Source organism: Macaca mulatta, chromosome 2, assembly GCF_049350105.2.
Source record: "Macaca mulatta isolate MMU2019108-1 chromosome 2, T2T-MMU8v2.0, whole genome shotgun sequence".
Classification (NCBI taxonomy): Eukaryota; Metazoa; Chordata; class Mammalia; order Primates; family Cercopithecidae; genus Macaca; species Macaca mulatta.
The window spans coordinates 152,055,327-152,072,235 of NC_133407.1; the positions used below are offsets into that span (position 1 = coordinate 152,055,327).

The following is a 16,909-nucleotide window of genomic DNA, read 5'->3' on the forward strand; positions in this document are numbered from 1 at the left end:
CCAGCCTCTGCTTTCACGCCTGTGATAACGGAGGTCTCACTACCTCCTCGACAGCAATGAACATGAGAGGCCTTCTTGGCAGCGAGCTCTTCATCCTGTCATTCCTGAACCCAGGACTTCTAATAACGTGCCCATGAAATTTACCGAATTAGGAAGGGAGGGAGGAAATATCCCTGCCTGGGGTCTCTGCTTTCTGGGCCCCCACAGCCCCCCTCTGCCCCTGGCCCCAGGTCAGCCTGACAAACAAATACCCCAACTCAGAGTCTGGGCTCTTCAGACATCCACCCCCCAGTCCCCTTGTGGGAGCGGCGTCTTCAGCCACCTCCCTGCATGCCCCTCCCCGAGTAGGAACCCACAGGGCTGGCAGACGAGTCACCATCCTTGCCTCTCCATGGCCCCAAAAGAAAGTCTGATCCCCTCAGCCCATCCCTGAAGTCCAGGCGGGGACCCACGAACTGGCACCACCCAGCCCTGCTCAGCCGCCACACTGAGCCCAAATCCAGGCGCCCAGCCTCCAGGCCTTTGCCCTGGAACCTCCCTCTTCCTGGAAGGCCCTCTCTCCCTGACCCCATCCTGGCAGATGAAATCCCTAAAAGCCCACAGCAAATGCCGCACCCTCCACGCAACTCTCACTCACCCTCGCAAGCACAGTCCATCCACGCTGGTTTTGTGTCCCCAGAACCCCTCTCTCCGTGGCCAGAGGACCTGAGACCCCCATGGCCCTGTGTTTTTGAGCCCCTGTGGGCTCTGGTACGTGTCGGTGCCCAGCCTCTGTGAAGGGCCCTAGCGCTGGCTCAGCAGCTCTGGAGTCACGCAGTCCAGAGTCTGAATGCTGCCTCTGCCCCATGTGCGCTGTGCCTCTCAGGGGCAGGTTTCTTAACTTCTCTGAGCCTCAGTTTTCTCACCTGTAAAGTGGAGCTAATAGTACCTTCCCACCAAGGTTGTTTTGCTATCAGCTCTCTATTCTCTCTGCCTCCTCTGCCCCAGCCCCTGCAACCACTCACTAATCTGCTTTCTGTCTCTACAGTTTTCCCTATTCTGGACATTTCATATAAGTGGAATCGTATAATACGTGGACTTTTGTGAATGGTTCTTGCATCTGGCATGTTTTTAGGGCTCACCAATGTTGCAGCATGTATCAGGACTTCATTCTTTCCACGGCTGAATAATATTCCACAGTGTGTTCTTTCATCAACTGACGGACATTTGTGTTGTTTCCATTTTCTGGTTATTATGAATAATGCTGTTACAAACATTTAAGGATGAATTCTGTAGGTTTTCATCTCTCCTGGGTAGAGACCCTGGAGTGGAATTCCTGGGTCACAGGGTAACACATGTCTAACTGCTGAAGGCACTGCCGGACTGTCTTCCAAAGCAGTTTCAGCATTTCACACTCTCACCCACAATGTGTGAAGGCTCCAGTTTCTCCACATCCTCATCCACACGTGTCTGACTTTCTGAGTAGAGCCATCCTGGTGGTGGCAGCGGCACCTCCTTGTGGTTTTGATTTGCATTTCCTTGGTGGCTAATGACGGTAAGCATCTTCTCACACGTGTACTGGTCACTGGCGTATCTTGTCTGGACACATGTCTATCCCAGTCCTTGGCCCATTTTAAAATCAGGTGATTTTTGTCATCGCTTTGATTGCTTTTTAGTTGAGTTGTCTTTTTGTTATTGAGTTATAAGAGCTCTTTATACATTCTAGGTTAAAGTCTCTTATCAAATATACGATTTGCAAATATTTTCTTCCTTTCTGTGGTTGTCTTTTCACTTTCTTGATAATATTCTTTGAAACATAAATATTTTTAACTTCGATGGCGTCCAATTTATCTACTCCTTTTGTCGCTCATGCTTTCCATGTCATATCTAAGAATCCTTTGCAAACCCAAGGTCATGAAGACTTACTCCTAAGTTTTCTTGTGTTTTATCATTTGAGTTCTGACAGTTAGTTACATTTTGAGTTCATTTTTTGTTTGTGGCCTGGAGAGTCCAGATTCATTCTTTTGCAAGTGGATATCTAATTGTGCAGCATCATTTGTTGAGGAGGCTGTTCTTTCCCCACTGAGCCATCTTGGCCCCCTGTGCATGGTTTGATTTCTGGATTCCCAATTCTATTCCATCCATCTAGATGTCCTTCCTGTTTCGGTACCATATAGTATTGATGACTGTTGGTTTATAGTAACTTGGACAATGGGAGGTGTGGGATCTCCTACTTTGTTCTTCTTTTTCAGGACCATTTTGGCTACCCTGGGCTCCTTGAGCTTCCCTGTGAATTATGGCATCAGCTCATCACCCGAGTTCTTAATCCACAGGAATCTGAAGGCAGAATTTTATCCAGGGCTCCTTCAACTTTATGTCCTTCATTTTGAGCCACGTTTTTAGCCATGAAAGATGATATTAAACCTGCTGAAATCCAGCCAATAAGCACGTTCAGTAATTACCAGACTGCAAGCTAAGCAATTACGGCCACGTGACCGGGCCGGTGTTGGTGGGTCCCGGGGTGGGACTGGGAACATCAAGGTAGAAAAGGTGCTGCACGTGGCTGGAGGGAAAGGAAACAAGTGCCTAGGCCATCTCAGGAATGGCCGTCACCTGCCCACCTGCCTGGCACCAAAATTAGGGGCCAGGCACCATCCTGGGCTCATACCCACAGCCAGTCAGCCACTGAGCCTCACTGATTCTGCCGCCCAGAAGTCCCATCTAGGGCCCTCTCCCAACCCCGAACTGGATCCATCGCTCTCCCCCGGGCTCTTCCTGGTCCCTCCCCGCCACCCAGCTCCTTCTGATAGGCCTGTGCCCCGTGTCCCTGTCCACTGTGCTTTGTCCACACAGCCCAGCCCCTCCTGGCCTTTGCTATGCTGGTCTCTCTGCTCCAGTGTCGTTCTCCCCTCCTGCCAAAGAGTCCCAAACCCTTAACATGAAGAACCCCTCTCTTACCCTTCTAGTCGCACTGCAGGGGCTTCTAAGCCTCAGAGAGCCAGCCTGCCCTGGCCGGCTGAGACTAACTCTGTCTGAGTCATCGACATCAGCCTTCTGCAGAGGAGCCGGAACACGGCGTCTGCTGCTCACGACACCCTTGTCCGGGAGCTGCTCAGGGCGACTCCTCACCCTGTCCTACAGGCAGCACAGGCAGGCACACGGCAGGGCCACAGCGAGCCTGAACCAGGACTCTGGCCATGGCTCCTGCCTTGAGTCTGGGACATGATCCTCCTCGTAGGCCTCTTTCCTCCAAGAAACAAATGAGAAACTCCCTTTCACGGCCTCCGTTGCATGTGGGTGCAGCCTGGGGCCTCTCACTGCCAGGTGGACGAACCAGGGCAGGAATCCCAGCAGAAGCCTGTGAGGTGAGGAGGGGGCACCTCCAGGAACCCACCCTGGCAAGAGTAGGGCCACGGTGCCATCAAGGGGCCACTGTGGCACACGAGCTGGTGTCTGGTGGAGCACAGTCTCCAGGGAGCAGTGTTGAGGTCCCAGTGGGGCACCGTGCCTGACCATGCAGCTGGTTCTCTGACCTTCCCAGATGGTGTGCAGCACCTGGCATTCTGGAACTTCTCTTTCTGTGTAAAGAGCAAGAACAGGTCCCAGTGTTTGCAGCTGAGCGCTAGGACCGACGCCGGGCTCTGCTAAGCGCTGGCCGAACGAACAGGCACCCGAGTGAACGGACGAGTGGAATTTACTGCACCCGTAAGGGGAATTTTGAGCCCTGTGCCTGGCCTAGACTAGGCCCTCAGACATGGTTCAGGGCTGGCAGGATGAGTAAGTGCCTACTGAATGCAAAGGCTGCAGAGGCGAGAGGCAGATGGTGGGGATGCGGCTCCTTGTGCACCATCTGGCAAGGGAAGAGAAGGTGACTCTTTACCACCAACCCCACCCCTGTGCCAGGCTCCCGCGCACACAAGACAGCATCATGGAGGAAAATAAAACCAAGCCTCGGCCTGGGGGATGGAAAAGGTTTCCAAATAAACCAGCGGCCAAGGCTCAGAATGGCTGACCAGAGGCCTTGCCCGGAGGACAGAGAAATCCACACGGCTGCCTGATGAAATTGAGAGGACACGCCAACTAGATTAGCATGGATCATCAGGCCATGACCAAGATACCCGCTCCAGGAGCACATGGAGCCTCAGCGCCCACCTTCAGGCTCTGGCCATGCCAGACATCACGAAGGGCAGCCTCAGGCCCCCTCAGAAAAGCGAAAAACAAGAACTGCAAGAGTTTCGTTTAAAATCCATGTTAAGTCTGAACAGCTTCACAATTGTAATTAGCCAGACAGAGTGCTCTGCACATTTGAGGGGCTTGATAAATGCCTCTTTGTTCCTGGGGCGGAGGGAGGCAAAGTTGCACAAATAATAAAACACCACAGCATTACCAAACCTTCTCAGCACGGATGATACATGGATGTGTTGCTGGGGCCCAGAGAAGGCCGACATGGCCGCTGCACTCCGCCCCCGGCACAGGCTGGGCAGAGAGGCCGGTACGACCAGCAATTCCCACTCAAGCTCAGAGGCCCCCCACGGCAGCGGATGCCACATAGCTGGGGGGCGGCTGAGAGGAGAGTTCGTTTCTCAAACGTCTCCTGTTGAGAAGGACCAGGGCCCTTCAGGAAGGACCTGCTGTGGAGCTCACGGAACAAGTATTCCTCCAAGCCCCAGAGCAGACCAGGCCCGGGGCTTCGAAACCAAATCTCTGTCTCAGCCCTCACAGCCGAAGTCTGCTTTCTTCGTGATTGCTAAACATCCAGACACCACATGCAGGAGATGGTGTCCTCAAAGACAGGTAAAGCCACTCCCTGGGGCTGGGCAGGCCCTCCAGAGCTCTGTCCAACACCTATTGGAAATGCCTTTAAGTGGGCATGTCCGTTGGCCATTCTAGGAATCCATCCAAAGGACATAGTCATTGCACAAAGATGCAAAGATTGGCAGTGACCAATTGCTCAATGGTAGGAGGTTGCATATATAATAATAGCACCTGTGCAGTGTGGGAAACTAGGCAGCCAACAGCGCAGCCATAGAACAGCATTTCCCAAACAGCATCCCCCACACCAGCAGCTCCATGTGAGCTCCTAGAGGAACACATGGTCAAATATGTTTAGGACACGTTACCCAGCAGAGGACAGGGGGCCCTCAGAAGGGGCCACTGGAGCCAGCCATGTGAAGGGATGACTTACAGAGGGCAGGTGAGGGCAGGGAGCCACCCAGAGATACCCCCAGGGCCAGCAGAGCGATGAGCTGTCCACCCCCTGGACCTAAGGGATGAGAGGGAGCAGTCATCAGAACCCAAAGGGATTGCAGCAGGGCGCTGTGGCTGGGGACAGAGGGACTGCAGGAGGGGCTACAGAAATGAATATCCCAGCCTCTTTCCATCCTGCCCACTGATCTCCCATCAGTGAATCCACCAGAAAGCTGGAGGGTGCGGAAGCCAGTGCGAGAGGGCATCCCTCCAGGGCATGGAGCATGGAGAGCAGTGGACAGTGGGTCCAGACAGACAGATTGACAGAACACCCAGATGCACTCTCTTCCCCATGGAGAAACAAAATGCTATTCTATTCATTAGCACGTGAAACACACAAATTTAACTTCGCTTACCCCTGCCCACTCCCGAACGTATGGACCCTTTCTCCCGATGAGTTTAGGTCACACTAACCTAGAAGAGTTAATGGCATAGGATACAGCATATCACGACTTAGGCAAGGTGAACACGCTGCAAAACTTAGCTGATGACAGGAGCCCAATGGTGGTGACAAAGGATTTGCCATGGAGAAGAGCCCTGAAGGACATTCTCCCCCATTACAGATGACAAAAGATGATTTTGATTTTATTCTTAGTGCTTTTTCTAAAAAAATCCAACTGAACAGAGTGAACCTGACTCAGGTTTTTCTGCTTGTTTTGTTTTACAATTCAATGACTTTTGTAACTTACATTGAATGGTGCAATTACCACATGTTAGATTTACAATGTTTTCTTCTCCCAATAAGATCCCTCATGCATTTACGTCTGATGCATTCCCTTTCCCATCCTCAGCCCCCAGCAATCACTAATCTATTCTATCTCTATGGGGTTGCCTTTTCGGGACTTCCATATGCCACAGTCTAGTGGTGGGGCTTCCTCCACTTGGCATTGTGTTTTTGAGGTTTATCCATGACATAGTGTGCACCAGTAGACCATTCTTTTTCAGGGATAAGTAGTATTCCACTGTGTGGAAGTACCAAGTTTTCTCTCCATTCATGCCATTTTTTCACAATGCTTCTGCCTTGAAATCACTGGGAGAGACTTGCTCTCCAGAAAGAGGGCATAATGGAGGCACCTCCACAGCCGGTCCAGAAGCCTTGGGTCTGGTTGGCTCCAAATTTCCCCAACTTGATTCATTCCAGCCCCTGTCTCCAGTTTGTGCCATGTCACTATAAACTACTTAGTATTTTCCTTTAAATTGCCTCACTCCTTTACTTAAATGTATTTTGAAAAGAAAATTCACTTTTATTTATATTCACACTTTAAATGTAAAATACTATCATCACTTGAAATAGAAAAGAACGCTCAAAATAATACCAGGAACACAAAACAATGACATCCCATTCTTGCTCCAGACTCTGGCTGTTTCACCCCAAGCTGATCCCTGAAAGAGGCCCGGACAGCAGACTGGCACAAGACCGAGCCACTGTCCCCCACAGAACCAGGAGAGCTGGAAAGACCTTGCATGGAATGACCTGACCTCTACTTGGAGCCCAAAGCATCTAGAAGCAGCACCATAATCACATGCTAGCTCCCCATCTAAAGTCAGGTGCACCTCTGGCTTCTGAGGCCCCCTGGCAGCTCCAGCATTCTGGGATTCCAGGATTCCCACACGCAGAGGCTGGGAACCTTGACAAAGCCGAGCCGGGGGGCGGGGGCAAAGTGACCTAGCGCCTCCTGTGTGCTGAGTTCCTTCCACGGCACCTATAGTGCTCCCAGGTGTGCGAGGCCTGGGGCAAGGCATGGGCGGGGAGCGGTTGGACCTGGCTGTGCTGAATCCTTGATTGGGATCATTTCTTAATCCCATTAGTCCCCAGGGTCTGGCTCAGTGCTGGCTATACAGCAGGTGCTCATGGAATGTAGAATGAATGACTCATAGGTGTGTGCATGAATGAGCTGGCTGCTGAGAGAAAAGACAGACTGAAATAACTCATCTGAAAACTACTCGAACCATCCAAAAGGGGCTGCTCTCCAAGGCAACGGAGTCTTTGGTGGGAGGCGAGGGAAGCCTGTGGCTGAGACAGCATGGTGGCTGCACTCACACACAAGATGCTTTTCACATCTCACGACGGGGAAAAGGGAAAAGGTTTTTAAATTTTTTTCATGGAAACTGGAAAATGAAGTTCATGTGCTCTGTTTGCTCCTGCTCATGCACAGGTGGAGGTGAGGGGTGGCCCCAGGCCCAGAGGGGTCTGTCGGGGAGACCCCTGACTGCCACCCTCAAGGGTGTACACTGGGTCCTGCAGGCAATGGGGAGCCACTGAACATTCTTGAGGGAGGGTGGCCTGAACAGATCCAGCTTCAGCATGACTTCTCTGGCAGCAGGTGTGCAATGGAGGGAACCTGGAGAAAGGAAGACAGCCCTGGCCGCCACCTCCACCCCCAGAGGCTTCCACACTTCCTCAAACTCTCCCAAATTACCCATAATGCCTCCTTTCCCCTCACTTACTCAGTGCCACCCACCAGTGCCAGTCAGCTGCAAGTGCACCCAAAATGCTCTTGTCACCACAGCCATCCTGGTCCAGGCCAGCAGCAGCTTTCCCCTGGGCCATCACATCAGTCTCCCAGCCAATCTGGCAGCTGCCTCGGGCCCTTCTACAATTTGTGTCACGGCAGGAAAGGCCTTTAAAATAATGTCACACCATGTCACCCCCAAGCTCCTGCAAAAACCCTCCAAAAGCTCAGTCCATCCACCTCACCTGCAGGCCCTGGCTGAGCCATGCTTCCCCAGAGACAGGCTGCATGATGTTCCTGACACATGCTCCCAAGTTTACTGGCAAGAGGAAGCTGAAGGTCAGCAGACTCCAGAACTGGCCCTTCAACTCACTCTGTGCCAGCCACGGCTGCCCACACTGTCCAGGTGCTGGAAATCCCCTCCCTGCAATTTCTCCCGGGAGTGTAACCACCCCAAGCCCCCCAGGGAGCTCCCCACACTGGAAAAATATTTCTGGGGCCCTGGTGGCCCCAAATTGGGATGGCCACCATCGAGGATGTGCCCTCACCCCGGCGGGAAGGCACAGAGTGCTGCCTCATTAATACTTATGGCAACTTCACCAATGCCCGCCCAGCGGTCTTTGGGGATCAGCGGAGGATGTGAAAGTAGATGCATTAGGATGTTAAATAGTTCAACAGTAAGCAGCCCCTGCCAAGTGCTTAGCGGCTTTCTGCTCGCTGGGGCAGCGGTGCCAGTGCTGGCCCAACTCCCAGCCACCTCTGCAGGACAGCATGGGGACAGTCCAGGCCCACCACGTGGCCACCAGAGGCAGGGTCGTGCCTCTAACAAGCTGGGGGACGGCACATTTTCATCCACGGACTATCACTTCCCAGCAAGGCCCTGAGAGGCTGGTGGCTTATTTCCTTAATGCCGCTTCTGCCCACAATATCCAGAGAGCTTGACTCTGGGACTTGAATGCATTTATTTGTCTTCTCTCTCCCAATCACTCCAGGCGTCGCAACTCCTCATCAGAAACTTGAAACATGGCAAAAGTCATCTGCAGCCCCAGTCCACGGAACTGGGGTCTGTGCAGCCACCGGTGCTCAGGCTGCCCCCACCCTCATCACAAGCTCCTGTTGGGATGCTATTTCTAAACCCCAGCCTTAGGCACTTCAGTGCCTTTGAAGATTTTAAATTGGCACGGGTTAGCGTTGCAAACTCAAATGCCTCCTGGGGCCGGGAGTAGCCGGGCCAGGTGGGCCTGGGGCAAACTGGAGAGCCAACCCGGCCCCTCCGGGGGGACTGTGTCGCTCTGTTCCAGCCCCAGACCTGGATCACCTCAAATTTCAAAGTTGGAAATGGTCACATAGGGCCTGTGACCAACACTGCCAATTTGAGACTTGGGGGAACAAGGGCGGTCCTTGCCCCCTACTTCTTTCCCACCCCAGTATCTGCCACTTGCCCCTCACACCCCACTGGCCCCCCAAGGGGCTTCTCCCACTCTGTGGCCATCGTCTAGACTGAGACATGGGTCTAAACTGACAGACCCTCAAAGGCAAGGCTTCTGGATCCTGGGGAAGAGGACTCCCTACTAAATTTTCATTGAAGTAAATGACTAATTAATGATTCAGCCTATTTCCTGGTCGGGACAAGGTCAGCCTCATGGCCATCGCTGACTTACTCCTCTGGTTCATGCATGGTCTCAGGAGCTGGTCCCTACAGAGCACGGCCTGAGACATTCTAAGGTGCACGTCGACCCTTGCAGAGGACAGACGGCACCCCAGGTGTGAAGGGCGATGCTGCCTGGACACTCATATCCCGGGACATTTGGCTAAACTGGCCTCATTAACAGGCCGGCCAAACACTCCTCACATATCCACTGGCATCTAGATCTGCGTGGATGGGTTTTGCTGCCAAACTCCTGTTTCTATTAATAGCTACCAGCCACCGGGCCACTTCACAGGCATTAATGCCACTTATTTCTCAAACCGGCTTTAAGAGCTGCTGGCCTCATCCATGGTCGGTGAAACAACATAGGGGAACACATTGCAGAGAGAGGCAGCAACTGAGGCTTAAGGAGGCAGGGAGGCCAGTAAGCAGGAGAACTCAGGGCTCGTAAGCAGGGCCGCCGCTGGAAGGACCCTATAGTGTGACACCATAGCAAGGCCTGGAGCCAGGAGGCCTTGGTGAGGGGAGGGAGGTGGTTTCCGCCCCTGAGGCCACTATTCCAGGCCCTGCCCTGGTCACGGTGGGGTGCCTGGGTGGTGCCCAGAGGGTTCTTCCTGAGGATGGACACAGGCTCCAGCCCACCGCTCTGTGGGCAGCTGCACGACCCATGCCCCTCTGCAGGCCCCTCTGTCTCAGCCAGAAGGGTGACACTATTCCTCCAACAGGACATGTCCCAGAGGTAGAAGCCAGGGAGAGGTGGAGTTAGGACAGAGCCTCTATCACACAGAGGCGTCCTTCAACCTCAAGCATCCTCAGGGGGGCACAGGAAGGGCCTTCCAGGCAAGGCCAAGTAGAGGGCCCCTGCCTGTGGACTCCCACCCCAGCTGCCTGTGGCCAAACCTCTGCCCACCCACCCCAGACCGCCTGGCCAAGGAGGCCCTCCCAACGGAAACCCAGGGGCCTAACAAGCTCAGACACTGCAGGGCTCCCAGGGCCCCATGAACAGACGCCTGGAGCCCACAGCAGCTCTCCTTCTCCTGTCCGAGTGGGGCTTCCATCCCTCCAATGGGGCAGTGTGTGGCTCCATGACTGCATCACAGAGGCCGGGCCTCCTCTGCAGGGAGCTGCCTCCGGCACTGGCATCTGCCACAAAACTGAGAACCCCCCCTGCAGTCAGCTATCTGGAAAGCCAGGCTCCCAAACCAGATTCATAAAGGACTCTAACGCCTGATCTGGAAATTTAGTGTGCTCCGGAAATGAGCCAGTTTCCTCAACCATGACTAGACCCACCTGGAGAGGGGAGCTGCGAAGCAGAGGGGCAGGAGGCGGGAGGACCACCCCAACCTACTTCCAGAGGAGGGTCCCCTTTCCTTTTCATTGTGGTAAAGGATACACAACACACATTTACCACCTTATCCATTTTCAGTGCACACTTCAGTGGCATTAAGTACACTTTCTCATCTTCCCCAACTGAAACTTTGCTCCATGAAACACAAACCCCATCCCCTCTCCCCCAGCCCTGGCACCTCCATTCCACTTTCTGTCTCCGTGAATGTGACTACTCCAGGGACCTCGTAGAAGTGGAATCCTGCAGTATTTGTCCTTTTGTGGCCGGCTCATTTCACTAGCATCCTGCCGTCCAGGTTCATCCCTGTTGCAGCGCAGGGCAGAACGCCCGCCCTTTTTAGGGTGAATCATATTCCATTGCAGGGACAGACCACGTTCATCTGTCATGGACACTTTCTTTGCTTCCACCTTTGGCTGTTGTGAATAATGTTGTTGTGAACGTGGGTGTACACATATCTGTTTGAGGCCCTGCTTTCAATTCTTTTGGGTCTACACTGAGAAGTGGGATTGCCAGATCATATGGGAATTGTATTGCATATTTAACTCCTTCGGGAACCACCACACCATTTCCCACGGCAGCTGCACCACTTTACCTCCCCACAGCAATGGAGCCACAAAGGTTCTTATTTCTCCACATCCTCACCAACCAGAAAATGGCCTCTGGCAGCAGACGCTGGGGGCCAAGCTCGGTGGTAGAGGCCGTCGAAAGCACTCCAAGGTCAAACAGGCTTGGGCAACAGTGAGCACGTTTCTTCCCACAGGACTCCTCAGAGTGCTCGATGTGCCAGTGAGCTCAGGACCCACAAAGGGCAACGTGCATGGAGCCCCAGACCCTCTGCTTCCTTTACGGCTGCTGAGGAACCGTGCTCTGAGGGGCAGCCTGGGGACTGGCTGGTCCCCCATGGCACAGGCCCACAGCAGGGTAAGCTCAGAAAGCAAGAGGCAGCAAGCAGACTCAGCTCCAGCCCCTCAGCACCCTGGCATCTCACACAGGAGTATCTACTTACCAAGGTGTCAATCGTGATGGATGGAAAATAACAAAAAGGGGTCTTTTGTCAGACAGGTTGAGAACTGTGGTTCCAGAAGGCCCTGCCATCGAGGTTTGGGCAGGATTGGGTGGGAGGAGGCGTGACCCATCCAGACCCCCGGCTTGCCCGGCCAGTGGGCATGTGGCAGCTGCTGTGCCTGACTCTCCACACTCCCTCAGTAATGCCCCAGAATGTCAGGTCTTCATGGAAACGTCAACGCTTCCTGCATAATTGGCTTCTTCCCAGTTAGAGGCCTGAGCTCTGGGAGGAAATCATGGAAACATGCAAACTCAGGTTTAGACTGGATCCAAAAGGCCCAAACCCTCCCACAAGGATGGAGATCGTCCAGATTGCAGGGAGGTCCCCGGGTCTCTGCTTCCCCACCTCCAGAGATGGGAGCGCGCCACCTCCTGGCACAGCCTCCACCCCTGGGGAGTGGAAAAGCTTCTCCGCACACCCAGCAGAGTCCTCCCTGCTGCAGAGGGAGTCCTTGGGACAGAATTCCTTGGGGATGGCAGCCCTACTCATCAGAGGGAAGCTGGGAATGGGGGACAGGCGGGCAGGTCCCACTCTCCCAGCAGAAGCGCAGGAAAAACTGGCCTCCCAGGTCCTCCCGCACCCACCTTCCCCATGCACCCATCAGCCAGATCTGAGAACGCAAGCTCCTGCCCACAAGAGACATACTGGGGACACGCGGGGACCGCGGCATCTGCAGAGGAAGTCAAAGCAAAGGCGTTAGCAGGAAGAGGAAAAGCTGATTCATTTTTGAGTTGCATTCCAGACTTTACACCTGGCCCATCTCAGCATTTTCTGAATGGACAGACTCAGACAGAGGAGGGAAGAAAGGGGACATCTTGTGCCCTAGAAATTCACTGCCCAGAGCTCCCTCCTAAGGCGCTGTTGGTTTGGAGTCACAGGACATTAATGAGCTTTGGAAGGGAATGTTGGTCAGCACAAAGCAGTGCCTCGGAGCCAGGCTCTGAGCCAGAGGGTGGGGGCCGAGTCCTCTCTCAGCCCCAGAACTGCTGCGCGACCTTGAGCAAGTTGCTGAAATCTCTCTGAACCTCCAGTTCCTCATCTGAGAAATGGAGGCGATGAGGAGGCCAACTTCGGGAGGCTGCTGGGCGGCTTCAGTGGCAAAGACAGGAAGACTACGCAATCCAAGGCCGGTGCAGAGTGAGAGCCTGCGACGGGCCAGTAGAGCCAACATCGACCTCCCCATCAGGGCTGAGTCCCCTCTGTGGCCCAGACCAATCAGAAGGAGGGAGAAGACAGAGGTCCTGACTGAGCCCAGGAGGTCAGCAGGAAGAAAGAAGCCCCCACAGGCTGGGTGCGCTGGCTCATGCCTGTAATCCCAACACTTTGGGAGGCTGAGGCGGGCGGATCACGAGGTCAGGAGATCAAGACCACCCTGACTAGCACGGTGAAACCCCGTCTCTACTAAAAATACAAAAAAAAAAAAAAATTAGCTGGGCGTGGTGGCGGGCACCTGTAGTCCCAGCTACGTGGGAGGCTGAGGCAGGAGAATGGCGTGAACCTGGGAGGCAGAGCCTGCAGTGAGCCGAGATTGTGCCACTGCACTCCAGCCTGGGCGACAGAGCAAGACTCCATCTCAAACAAACAAACAAACAAAAAGCCTCCACACCCAATTATCAGGCCCCCAGAGGAAGGGTGGAAGGGCCTGGGAAGAGAATGATTTCTGCCTTGGGGGATCAATGTGGGCATCACTGGTCTCCCAGTTCTGGGCTCTGGGCCTGGCCCAGGCGGGGACCACCTGCTGTCCAGGGTGAAAAGGGAGAAGGGGCGCTGGGCAGACTGTTGGGGGTCTTCAGCCTTGTGACGTCCTCTCAGCCAATCCACTTTTCCTTCAGCTTTCTGAGTGCTAAAGCAGCCCCCTGACAGCATCTGATCTCCGTAGTGCCCCCAAGGGCGTGTCTTGGGGTTGGACTTGATGTTCAGTGCCACAGGCCTGACCTAGGCCACCGTCCACCGAGAAGGACCCAGGACAGGAGCACAGCCTGCCGGGAGGGTAGCTTTGAGTGTTCCTCTTCTGTAGTTGCCCACACAGCCACATGGAAGACATCTCCATTGTCTATCCCCCCCAACCCCTGTGACCACACAGGTGCAAGAAGACCAGAGGCACATCAGGAAGGCGTGGGAGCTTAAAAGCCTCATGCCCCCCAGAAGCCAGCACCTCTACTAACAATTGCATCAGCAAAGTGTCCCGGGCGCCCCACAGGGATGTGTCCAGCAGAGTCACTGTGCTCTGTGAAGCCCAAGCCTGGTGGCCCAGCAGGTACTCATAGCCCCCGCCCAGATACCAACCAGGGGACATTGTGACATTAGCAATACTGCCCAGCAGCAGAGGGACATTCTGCCTTTACCTGGGTCCTAGGGAAACAGAGCTAGAAAGTTAACCCAAGGTTAAATTCTCACACAGGGCAAGGGTTTTGTTACCATAGTCCACCCCATGACCTTTGGTCAACACCTTTACATGGACACCAGTGCATTTTACAAAAACCAGGAGTTGTATAACCCAACGGGGCATGAACGTCCCTTTTGTCCCCTAACCAAGTGGATGTCCCCCGTGGTCAGTTAGTTGTATAGCCTCACAGTGCCTTTTGATCTGGGGTGAAAGGCAATTGTACATCGGATAACATTAAATGTGTGTTTAATACAGCAAAGATAGAACAGTGTTTTACCAGAAGCCACTAAATGAATGACATGAAAAGTCACCTCGAGATGTGATTGTATGCGATTCTGTTATGATTTGGGCCTGTTTTTCTCTCTCTGGAACACATGGGCCATGTTAAGATGAAAGTTCATCATAAATAGGACTCAACAAGCATACGTTCACTTGGCAGGTGGTAAGTACCAGAAAGCCTTCTAGTCACCCATTCAACAAATATGTATCAGGCCCTTAACATGTGCTAGACACAGGCTGGGAGAGATGAAGAAAATAAAGAATAGGTCCCTGCCATGAAGAAACTCAAGGTTAAGGGAAGATTCAGAAACACACATAAATAGATTGGTTCTAAGGACTCTGAGAAAGGTATATCCACAGGACAATGGAAGCAAGGAAGGAGATAAGTTAACCCTACCTGGAGGAGGGGCAATTTAGGTTGGGTAAGGAAGAAGATGTTTGATGATCTTGCACTTTGGATAGGGTGCAAGAAGAAGCTAGAAAGGCTATTTGACTTGTTAATTCATCGATTTTTTTTTTTTTTTGAGACAGAGTCTCACTCTGTCTCCCAGGCTGGAGTGCAATGGTACCATCTTAGCTCACTGCAACCTCAGCCTCCTGGGTTCAAACCAATTCTCCTGCCTTAGCCTCCCGAGTAGCTGGGATTACAGGCACCTGCCACCACGCCTGGCTAATTTTTGGTTTTAGTAGAGACGGGATTTCGCCATGTTGGCCAAGCTGACCTTGAACTCCCGACCTCAGGTGATCCACCCACCTCAGCCTCCCAAAGTGCTGGGATTACAAGCGTGAGCAACTGTGCCTGGCCAATTCATCAAATTTTAATTAAAGTGACAATATAGCTTAGGGACTAAGAACACAGATTCTGAAACCAGTCTGCCTGGATTTGAATCCCAAGTTTGCCATTTAGTACTTGCCTGGCCCTGTGTTAGTTACCTAATCTCTCTGTACCTCAGTTTACTCATTTTTAAAATGATAATCATAATATCCACCTCAGATCATTGTTCATTCACTCAACAAATAATTACTGAGGACCTACTGTATGCCAGGAATTGTTCTAAGCAGTAAGGACACATCCGGGAACAAAATAAAAATTCTTGACCCCCCAGGTTGGGCAAGGTGTAATCCCAGTGCTTTGAGGGGCCACGGCAGGAGGATCGCTTGAGGCCATCCTAGGCAACATAGTGAGACCCCATCTCTACAAAAAAAAAAAAAAATGTTTAAAAATTTGCCTCATTGGCTAGGCGCAGTGGCTCACGCCTGTAATCCCAGCACTTTGGGAGACCGAGGCAGGTGGATCACGAGGTCCGGAGATTGAGACTATCCTGGCTAACATGGTGAAACTCCATCTCTACGAAAAATACAAAAAAATTAGCTGGGCGTGGTGGCCGACGCCTGTAGACCCAGCTACTCGGGAGGCTGAGGCAAGAGAATGGCGTGAACCCGGGAGGCAGAGCTTGCAGTGAGCCGAGATCGCACCACTGCACTCCAGTCTGGGCAACAGAGAGAGACTCTGTCTCAAAAAAAAAAAAATTTGCCTCATCAACCCAGTAAGTGGGCACATGGCGGCTGCTGTGCCTGACTCTCCACACTCCCTCAATAATGCCCCAGAATGTCAGGTCTTCATGGAAAAGTCAGCGCTTCCTGCATAATTGGCTTTTTCCCAGTTAGAGGCCTGAGTTCTGGAAGGAAATCATGGAAATATACAAACTCAGGTTTAGAAGGGATCCCAAAGGCCCAAACCCTCCAATGAGGATGAGCTCCTCCAGATCTCAGGGAGGCCCCCAGGTCTCTGCTTCCCTACCTCCAGCCACAGCCTCCACCCCCAAGGACTGGAAAAGCTTCTCTGCAAACCCAGCAGAGTCCTGCCTGCCACAGAAGGAGTCCTTGAGGCAGAACCCCTCGTGTGGGATCGTTTGAGCCCAAGAGTTCAAGGCTGTAGCGAGCTATGATCATGCCACTGTACTCCAGCCTGGGTGACAGAGATACTGTCACTAAAAAAAAAAAATCCGGCCGGGTGTGATGGCTCAGGCCTGTAATCTCAGCACTTTGGAAGGCCGAGGTGGGTGGATCACCTAAGGTCAGGAGTTCAAGACCAACCTGGCCAACCTGGTGAAATCCCGTCTCTACTAAAAATACAAAAATTAGCTGGGTATGGTGGCAGGCACCTGTAATCCCAGCTACTCGGGAGGCTGAGGCAGGAGAATTACTTGAACCCGGGAGGCGGAGGTTGCCGTGAGCTGAGATCGTGCCATTGCACTCCAGCCTGGGTGACAAAGTGAGACTCTGTCTCAAAAAAAAAAAAAGAAAAAAAGAAAAAAAAGAAAAGAAAACAGGCTGGGCGCGGTGGGTCACGCCTGTAATCCCAGCACTTTGGGAGGCCGAGGCAGGTGGATCACGAGATCAGGAGATAGAGACCATCCTGGCTAACATGGTGAAACCCTGTCTCTGCTAAAAACATAAAAAATTAGCCTGACATGGCGGCAGGCGCCTGTAGTCCCAGCTA

At 53.0% G+C, this 16,909-nt stretch overlaps 1 protein-coding gene across 12 annotated transcripts in view; it reads right to left on the reverse strand.

The window, feature by feature from the left end:
- Positions 1-16,909, reverse strand: part of IQSEC1 (IQ motif and Sec7 domain ArfGEF 1) — a 392,952-nt gene that overhangs the window by 317,917 nt on the left and 58,126 nt on the right. For 2 of the 12 annotated variants that reach the window (XM_077989955.1, XM_077989962.1), the window contains exon 1: positions 2,938-3,824. The exons of 9 other annotated variants lie outside the window; for them this stretch is intronic. The gene's annotated coding sequence lies outside the window, so the exon portion shown is untranslated. Of the gene's footprint in view, positions 1-2,937; positions 3,835-16,909 lie in introns of those variants that run through there. One more of the 12 variants, XM_077989976.1, reaches the window with a different exon arrangement.